Genomic DNA, 7662 nt, shown 5'->3' on the forward strand with positions numbered 1-7662 from the left:
ATTCTCTGGGGGAGAGGCGCTCAGTGCTGATGTGCATGGGACATTGGTCATTCTCTGGGGGAGGCTCTCAGTCTGATGTGCATGGGACATTGGTCATTCTCTGGGGGAGGCGCTCAGTGCTGATGTGCATGGGACATTGGTCATTCTCTGGGGGAGGCGCTCAGTGCTGGTGTGTGGGGGACATTGGTCATTCTCTGGGGGAGGCACTCAGTGTGCTGGTTTGTGTGGGGGACATTGGTCATTCTCTGGGGGAAGCGCTCAGTGCTGGTGTGTAAGGGACATTGGTCATTCTCTGGGCGAGGCGCTCAGTGCTGGTGTGTGAGGGACATTGGTCATTCTCTGGGGGAGAGGCACTCAGTGCTGGTGTGTGGGGGACATTGGTCATTCTCTGGGGGAGGCGCTCAGTGCTGGTGTGTGTGGGACATTGGTCATTCTCTAGGGACATGGTTCTCAACCTTTCTAATGCCGCAGCCCTTTACTACAGTTCCTCATGTTGCGGCGACCCCCAACCATAAAATTATTTTCATTGCTACTCCAGAACTGTAATTTTGCTACTGTTATTAATCGCAATGTAAATATCTGATATGCAGGATGTATTTTCATGGTTACAAATTCAACATCATTAAAGCATAGTGATTAATCACAAAAACAATATGTGTGTTTTCTGATGGTCTTAGATGACCCCTGTGAAAGGGTCGTTCAACCACCAAGGGGGTCGCGACCCACAGGTTGAGAACCGCTGCTCTAAGGGGAGAGGTGCTCAGTGTGCTGGTGTGTGGGGGGCATTGGTTATTCTCTAGGGGGAGGCACTAAGTGTGCTGGTGGGGGAGGGGGCATGTTGAATACAGGAGCAAGGGGCAAGGGCACTGCAGGTGAGGAGGCCTTTAGAAAGCAAGAGCATCTGAAGGCGGGACCTGTGGACCTCAGCTGGCACTAGGGATTGCCTTCGCTAGGCTGGCTACGTAAGTCTGCAGGACCTAATACACATGAAAAGGCAAGCCCTGCCAGGGCAGGGGAATCCGTATCCCCTCCCAGGGGGACAGCCTCAGGTCGGGTGGAAGAGAGCACAGCCTGGGTGCTGGAAGGTCCCCCAGGCCAGGCTGGAGGTGGGTGCAATGACCTGACTGAGGAACCCACTGAGGAAAAGAGAGTGCACAGGTGCCTGTAGATGTATGAGGTTGGTGGTGAGATGATGCAGTAGGCAGAATCTGCCAGCTTCGGTGTAAAGGACATATAAAAGCTAGCCGTAGGCGCAGTGAGGTGTGGCAGACACGCAGGCCCCATAACAGAGATCAGGAGAACTAGAGGCTGTGGCAGAGGAGACAGTCTCCGCAGACTACTTGTCACAAGGGAAGGGGTTGGTATGTTTATCTGCTCCTCTGTGCTGTCTCTCAGGCTGGAGAGGATGTGTGTTCCAGGAGAGGAGAAGTCATGCTCTTTCCCCGGCTTTGCCCCACGCATGGAGCCTGGCTCCCTGTGCAACTCCGTAACAGTTGTGGGAGGGAGGTGAGGAGGGAGAGAGGAGTCAGGAATGATAGCCTGATGCAATCATTATCCACACTCGGTCTATGTCTCCTAGAAAAAAATGTGCACTTGCCCAGCCGGTGTTGCTCAATGGTTGAGCATCAACCTATGAACCAGGAAGTTACAGTTCGATTCCCGATCAGGGCACATGCCCAGGTTGCAGACTCAGTCCCCAGTAGGGGTCATGCAGGAGGCAGCTGATCAAGGATTCTCTCTCATCATTGATGTTTCTATCTCTCCTTCCCTCTTCCTTCCTCTCTGAAATAAATTAAAAATATATTGGGGGAAAAATAAAACAAGAAAAATTGTGTACTTGACCAGATAATCAGAACATAGTGTGCACCTTTGTATATTGATGGATGTGCTAAATAGGATTCCACCCTGGGCTGACCTCCCCGCCTTCCTGCGCCACTGCTTTATCTTCTTACCCTTCTGGAGTTGGGTAGTGCCTCCTTTTGACCATTCCCTCTCTCGGTTTGCAGTTCTATCTTCTCCTGAGGAGGCTGTCCCTCTCACTAGCAGGGATTGTCTTTCCTCCCAGTGGTGACTGGGCAGCATGTCAAAGACCAGGCAAGAGAAGAAGGTAATTACCAGGACTAAGTTCAGCCCCTCCCCCAGATCAATAGCCTGAGCCACCTCAGCATGCCCACGGGGCAGATACTTCTGCTGGGCTAAAGGCAAAGGTTCTGGTCTTGAGTAGGATGTTTTAGATCCAACATAGAAAGCTTCTGGGGAGTCCCAGCTAAAGTCTGCATTCCGTGTGGTGATATGCAGTCAAGGCAACCAGCCTCACAACGACTAACAAGGGTGGGAACATTTAGTGTCTTCAGGACACTCATGCTGCCGGTCCTCTCCATGCAGCCCTCCTCTGAGGTCAACTAGAGACCAGGGTCATTCTCCCATTTTTTCTGTAAAGAAACTGAGGCATAATATGTGAAATGACGCATAGATCCTGATGATGAAGAACACTCTCCAAATTTACAAAACGCCTTGACGCCTGTGGTTTCATTTGAGTTCCATAGCAACTACAGAAGTTGATCTAGACAGGTATGACTTGCATATTATGGAACTCAGAAGGGCTAATGCTGCAGGGCTGGTTAAGTGGTAATGAGAACCCAATCATCGGGTTTCTATTTTAGTGCCGTTTGAATCCATCACCTTCACAACCAAAGAGAGTCCCAGTCCCATGGTCGACTGCTCCAGACCCCGAGGGAACAACTGTTCAGTCCCTGGGGACGGGCACCCCTTCACTCGGAAACAAGGTCTACTCCTTCCGCCACAGGCCTAAGAGTTGGTGGGGAAAAGGATAGTGGCCTCAAAAGGAAAAGAAATGAAAATAGGTTTGTAAGAACTGAATCTCAAAGGGAAATGGTTAAAATCCAAGTCTGTCTTGTTTCATATAAGTCTCCTGGATGGGCGCAGTGAATACATAGACATAAAACCAAGAGAAACGGCCCAGAGCCCAGGGCTGTTCCCAGACAGGGTGTGAATAGAGGCATCAGGGAGGGACGCTGCCATCGAACCAGGTGCAGAGACTGACCTGACGCAGCAGCAACCTCGGGATGGCTTTCCTGGCCCCAAAAGCTTGCCTTCGTGGGTACTTCCCTCCATAAAAACAAGATCAAAAATTATATTTCCCAACTGTGTTGATTTAAAGACAAGGCTATTAATATTATGTATTAAACATTTTACTTGATCCAAAAGTTTATTTTTTTCTGAATTTAAGAAAAATGAACACATTTTTGAATCCCTAAAAGCACTGGGGACTAGGCACTGTGCCGGCCTTCTGCCCTCCTCGCTCCCTGGCCTCGAAGCTCCAGGCCTCCCCAAGCCACACTCTCTGCCACATTTCCTATTGCTCTTGGCTCTTAGGTTTCAGTTTTCAAAACTGATAACTGATCACACTCATGTCACATGTAAGATCAAAGAAGAAAAACTTCTGTTTCTTCTCTATAATGTCAGGGAATTCTCAAATCTCCAGCTATGATTTAATCTCCCTGCTTTGTGAAGCTTCCAAGAATTGAGCTGTCACCAAATATGTTAGTTCTACAAATACCTGTAAGTCCCTGCGCTCCCCCTCCAGCTGTTACAATAAATGGACAAACTCAAGGAAAACCAAAACCTGGCGCGGTTTTCCTGACGCAATGATGGATGACTGATTTCTATTTCTCTTTCCCTCCCCTGTATGTATTTGGCTGCAACTACCTCCCTCTTGTTTTTGGCCCATGGGTAGAGTATGCAGTTGCCAATGTAGAGAAATGGAGCTCGGTTTTCATGCCTTGGAATCCACTATGTACTCAGCCCTGAGCCTTTTGAGATTTAGCCATAATTAGCTGTAATGTGTTTATGGGGCCAAGAGAATTTAAAACACGCAAGACATGAGTCAGGAAAGGATGATATCAAAACCCATATTTATTCTGGATTTTAGTCTAATCTCATCAGGTTCCACACACATCATTGTTTTTCTTCAATATTAGCATTGCAGGGAGAACCGGTGAAATCCCCACAGAATTGATACATTCAGGCCCACACCCAACCGTTTCAGATTCCATATGGAGGAATTATGTTCCCTGAACTCACAAGCTAGATATGGGCTCAGCCCTAGAAGGTCAGGTTTGGTTTTCCTTTCACTTGGCTAACAACCCAGTAAATATTTGCTCTCATGATCAAAAATTATTTGAGATATATGTGAGCATATGGAATGCCAAAACCAAGGCATGCGGTGAAAAGCCATGACACAGAAGCAGCTGTGACCTTGAGAAGCTGCCTTCACTCTGCTGTCAGTAGATCCATCTGGAATAAACTTCGCACACCATGGGTCCAAGCCTATGCTGTGTCAAGGACCCCTTGTGAATTTTTGTCATTTCCATAGCTCATAAACACTTTTTTAAAAAAGTAAGCCTAAACTGGCTTCAGAGAGCAGCAAAGTAGGAAAGAATTGCACAGTGTAATCTGAAAACCTCCAAGAAAATATTCTTCCCCAAAGAGATACCAACCTATACTCAGCTAGGTCCCCACACCTCAGACTTACCATCATGTCAAGATTTCATCATGTAGACTATTATTTAGTCTTAAGAGAGATTTAGGTGTTCACAAATGCTACAACATGGATGACCCTGAGGACATCATCCGAAGTGAAATACGCCAGGCATAAAAACACACAAATGCTATGTACTTTCACTACATGAGGTACATAAAAGTAGTTAAATTCAGAGACGGGAAGTACAATGGTGGTTACCGGTGGAGTTATTATTTAGTTGAGAAAGAGTTTCAGTTTGTGAAGATGCAAAAGTTCTGTGGATGGCTGACAGTGATGGTTGCACAACAATGTGAATGCACTTAATCCCATTGAGCTGTACACTTAAAAACAGTTCAGATGGTCAATTTTTAATTATTTTACCACAATAAAAAATATTCCTTTGAACTTTTCTCCAACAAGCCTTTATTACAATACAAATGTGTTTCCTCAGGCAGCTTAGATATCAGCAGCCACTAATATGTGGAAGCAAGATTCGTAGCCTGGAGTCCATGGCTCCTGGCTCCAGCTGGAGAGCGGAGGCTCTATCAAAGGAATGCAAAATGATTGTGTGTAAGAAAGAGAAGATGAAATGTTTTCTAGGGGAGGGGCCGTAATTTCTATTGGAGTCTGAGTCTCAACCCACCCCCCACCGGCCCCAAATAAAGCCCCAATCTTACAGGTCATTAGCTTGTCTTTGAAATAAAAGTAAAGTCACAGTAACAAACATCATAATGGTATTATTGTCACCCCCTATGTGTAAGGCACTCATCAATGCATTTTCACTCTGTTACTTTAAATTATTCCTAAAATGCCCCTACACAGGAGCTGATAGGCTTTTTCAAGATTTAAATTCTTTTATTAATGGTAGTAAAATATGCATAATATAAAAGTTGCTATTTTAACTATTTTTATGTTTACAGTTCAGCAGAATTAAGTACATTCACATTGTTGTACAACCATCACCAACATCCATCCACAGAACTTTTGCATCTTCCCAAACTGAAACTCTCTCCATTAAACAGTAACTTCCGATTCTCCCCTTCCTGCCCCCTGGCAACCACCCTCTTACTATCTGTCTCTATGAATTTGACTACTCTAAGTGTCTCATGTAAGTGGAATCATACAGCATCTGTTTTTTTTTTTTTTATGACTGGCTTAATTCACTTAGTATAATGTCCTTAAGTTTCACCCATGTTGTATCATGTGATAGATTTGTTTTGCCTTTTTAAGAGTGAATAATTTTCCATTGGAGGTACATACTACACATTGTTTATCCATTCATCCACTGATGAACATTTGAGTTGCTTCCACCTTTTGACTATTGTGAATCATGCTGCATAGAACTTGGGTCTTTAAATAGAAACTGCTAGTTTTATTTCGATTTTACATATGAAGACACAGGCACAGAAAATGAAATTACTTAACATATTAAATGGTGACAAACTGAAAGCTTTTCCTCTAAGATCAGGAACAAGACAGTGATGCCCATCTCACCACTCTTATTCAACATACTCCTTTAGTAAAAACATCCAAATTTGAAATGAAGAAGTAAAATTGCCACTTTTTGAAGATGACATGACTACTTGTATAGAAAATCTTACAGACTCCACTAGAAAACTATCAGAAACAATAAGTAAATACAGTGAGGTTTCAGGATTTAAAAAAATCAGTGAACAAAAATCCATTTCATTCTTATATATTAAAAATGAAATTTCAGAAAAAAAAGAAGTGAATGAAAATAATTATTTTTGCAATTGCAACAAAAAGAATAACACGGGGAAAGGCGGAGGACTCCTGGAGAAAGGGGACTGTTGGAGACAGCAGCTGGAATCTCTCCTGGAGTGCCATCTTGAGTGGCTGTTATTGGAAGCATATACATCCAAAGACCCACCATCCAGAGATTGGCTGCTAACCTGGAAACACCGGATCTGGAACAGCGTGACTACATGGAACCCTGCTTCTTCTCACAGAAAGAGAGAGAACTACATAACCAAACACCTGGAGAAGAGAGATCATGGGGAGACCAAGAACCAGCCCGCATATGAAAGAAAAACAGGCATCACCAGAAAAGGAAGTAAACGAAATGGAGGCAACAGAGGCAAGCAACCTGTCAGAGAAAGAATTCAGAGAAATGGTCATAAGGTAGATGAAAAGAATGGAAGACAAATTCAACAATATGTGTGAGAACCAAGAGGAAATGAAGAAAAACCAAGAAGAAATGAAAAATGACATCACTGCTATAAAGAACACAATAGAAAGCATCAATAGTAGACTAGAAGAAGCAGAGGACCAAATCAGTGAGATAGAAGACAAGGCAGGAAAAAATACCCAAGCAGAGCAGCTTCTAGAAAAAAAAAAAAATTGAAAAGCAGGAGAGCCTAAGAGAACTCTGGGACAACACAAAACGAAACAACATCTGCATAATAGGGGTGCCAGAAGGAGAGGAAACTGAACAAGGAATAGAAAACCTATTTGAAAATATAATGACAGAAAACTTCCCTGATATAGGGAAGAAAAAACTCACACAAATCCAAGAAGCTCACAGAGTCCCAAACAAAATGAACCCCAAAAGACCGACGCCAAGGCACATTATAATTAAATTGGCAAACACCAATGACAAAGCAAGAATCTTAAAAGCAGCCAGAGAGAGACAGAAAGTCATCTAAAAAGGAGCCCCCATCAGACTAATGACTGATTTCTCAACAGAAACACATCAGGCAAGAAAGGAATGGAATGAAATATATAAAGTCATGCAAAGGAAGGGTCTAAATCCAAGAATACTGTAGCCAGCAAGGTTATCAATCAAAATTGAGGGTGAAATCAGGAGCTTCACAGACAAAAAAGGACTACAGGAGTTTATTACCACCAAACCAGTAATGCAAGAAATGTTAAAGGGTCTGCTGTAAAAAGAAAAAGTAGGAAACAAAGAAGGAACACAGGGGTAAAGAATAAAAATGGAGACAAACAAGTATCTATCAATAATAACTTTAAATGTAAATGGATTAAATGCCCCAATCAAAAGGCATAGGGTAACTGAGTGGATAAGAAAACATGACCCATATATCTGCTGTCCACAGGAAACCCATCTCAGAAAAAAAGACGCACCCAGACTGATGGTG

The sequence above is a fragment of the Myotis daubentonii genome, chromosome 12 (genome assembly GCF_963259705.1).
Source record: "Myotis daubentonii chromosome 12, mMyoDau2.1, whole genome shotgun sequence".
Lineage (NCBI taxonomy): Eukaryota > Metazoa > Chordata > Mammalia > Chiroptera > Vespertilionidae > Myotis > Myotis daubentonii.